At 42.6% G+C, this 2,500-nt stretch overlaps 1 protein-coding gene across 7 annotated transcripts in view; it reads left to right on the top strand.

Moving 5' to 3' along the window:
• Nucleotides 1–2,500, top strand: part of Aplip1 (JNK-interacting protein Aplip1) — a 54,460-nt gene that overhangs the window by 31,635 nt on the left and 20,325 nt on the right. The window lies entirely within an intron of this gene.

The following is a 2,500-nucleotide window of genomic DNA, read 5'->3' as shown; positions in this document are numbered from 1 at the left end:
AGGAAACGAAAGATTTTTTTACATAAGAAATGCTAGACAGTTATAAGAGAAGTCAGTGTAGTTTAGCTGTGAGTTGGGACAAGGCAACCGTGGCAAAGAGGACTCGGAGTGGCTTTACGTGAAGACAAGACCTAAGTCGGACACTTGTCTATCTTCTGGTTCTCAACCGGGGGTACATTTTTACCCTGGGGGGGTCCATGACACATTATTGTGGGTCCACACAACAAAATTAACAAATTGGGGGTCTACGGAAATGTTCTATTGGTCGGAGCGGTAGTTACAACTTTGAATCTTAATTTCTACAGCGATCTACGCCATATTAAAATTCTTTGAATACAAATATTCCTTTAGCTTCGGTTATTTTGATGGCAAGGATCATCTTTAATGATACTCTAATAGAAATTTGTTGTTTTTCTTCGCTTATTTTACAATGTATATCGAAAAATACATGCATCGACTCTCATATCTGTTCCTTCTGGTGGCTTCATTCGTTTGCCGGGGTTCATATCCCCAACACTACAATTTGACTCAAAATATTTGATGATGCAAGTCACCAAACAATCAACCTATTGCAGAGTTCAAAATTATTCCTTTCGATAGTACGGAGTCCAAAACTCAGAATTAAATATTTAGATAACATAGGACCACCTGAGCGAATTACTTCATAGGGAGAGCTTTAGACTCTTAACACGACATCCTGCTCCTAACCCAATAAATTTGTCTGTCGCTATTTAGATCTAAATCTTTAAGTAGTATCATCGTATAGAATATGTATATATACAATATATATATATATATATGTATTTATATATATATATGTATATATACATATATATGTATATACATATACATATGTATATATACATATACATATATATATATATATATATATATGTATGTATGTATTATATATATGTATTATATATATATATATATGAGGGAGTAATTGGTGAGGAACAGTGTGGATTTAGGACGGGTAGAGGTTGTGTAGATCAGATCTTTGTGGTAAGACAGGTATGTGAGAAAGCTATAGGAAAGGGGAAGGATGTTTTTTGGGCTTTCATGGATCTGGAAAAGGCTTATGATAGGGTAGACAGAAAGGCACTGTGGGAGGTTATGCAGATTTATGGGATAGGAGGAAAGCTTTTGGGAGCTGTCAAGAGTTTTTATGAGAGTAGTAGAGCATGTGTTAGGATTAGAAATGGAGAGAGTGAGTGGTTTGAAGTAAAGGTGGGACTTCGTCAAGGATGCGTTATGTCGCCCTGGCTGTTCAACTTATACATGGATGGGGTGGTGCGAGAGGTGAATGCTAGGGTAGTGAGTCAGGGATTGGAGATGGTTAAAGAAAATGGAGAAAAGTGGGAGGTGAGCCAGCTGTTGTTTGCGGACGACACTGCGCTTGTGGCAGGGTCAGAGGAGGGATTGAGGAAGCTGGTGGCAGAGTTTGGGAGAGTATGTGATAGAAGAAAGCTAAATAATAAATGTGGGTAAAAGTAAGGTGATGAGATGTACAAGGGGTGAAAGTGGCAGTAGACTGGAAGTGAACATTAAGGGAGAGCGACTGGAGGAAGTGGATAGTTTTAGATACTTGGGTGCAAGTGTAGCAGGAAAAGGTGGAGTGAAGGTGGAGGTAGAATGTAGATTGAGAGAAGCGAGTAAATGCCTTGGTGGTTTAAAGAGTGTAATGAGGAATAGACATTTGGGAATGGATGCGAAGAGGAGACTGTATGAAGGAGTGATTGTGCCAACAGCACTGTATGGGGCAGAAACGTGGAACATAAGAGAAGAAGAGAGAAGGAGTTTGAATGTGTTTGAGATGAGGTGTCTGAGAAGTATGGTGGGGGTTACTAGGCTAGATAGAGTGAGAAATGAGGAGGTGAGGAGGAGAACAGGGGTGACAAAGGATTTGGGAGATAGGGTTGATGAAAGAATATTAGGATGGTTTGGACACATGGAAAGAATGAGTGAAGAAAGACTAGTAAAAGAGGTATGGAAGGCAGATGTGGAGGGAGTGAACATGAGGGGACGTCCTAGGATGAGGTGGATGGATGGGGTGAAGGGGGCTTTGGGGAAGAGGGGAATGTCTGTTGAGGAAGGAAGGGAGAGGACGGAAGACAGAGGTGAGTGGAGAATGGTTGTATATGGATGATGTTGTGACTGCATGAGGAGGAATGGGCGGGGAAGTGGGGGGTGGGGTAGTATGTGTGAGTAAATTTTGACGCAGCCCGAAGGGATTTCTCCCCGTCCTCGCCTTATATGCAAAGGGGGACGGAGAGGGGGGGTCGCCGATTAAATGAAGCGGCCTCGCTGTGGATGTACTGTGTCTTGCGACACTGCTTCTGACCCAGGGCGGTGGGCAGGGTGCAGGGATGACCCGTCATCCAGGAGGTGCTCAGATGAGAGGAAGGGTGGGAGGGGTGTGGAGTGTATTTAGGGATGAAATGGGTGGGAGTGTTTTTTATGCCTTTCCCTTTTTGGCTACCTCCCTTGGAAGGGGGAA

The sequence above is a fragment of the Oratosquilla oratoria genome, chromosome 25 (genome assembly GCF_046742065.1).
Source record: "Oratosquilla oratoria isolate Oo_2021 chromosome 25, ASM4674206v1, whole genome shotgun sequence".
NCBI lineage: Eukaryota > Metazoa > Arthropoda > Malacostraca > Stomatopoda > Squillidae > Oratosquilla > Oratosquilla oratoria.
Note: the sequence above shows the minus strand (reverse complement) of the source record. Positions and strands in the feature narration are given on the sequence as shown.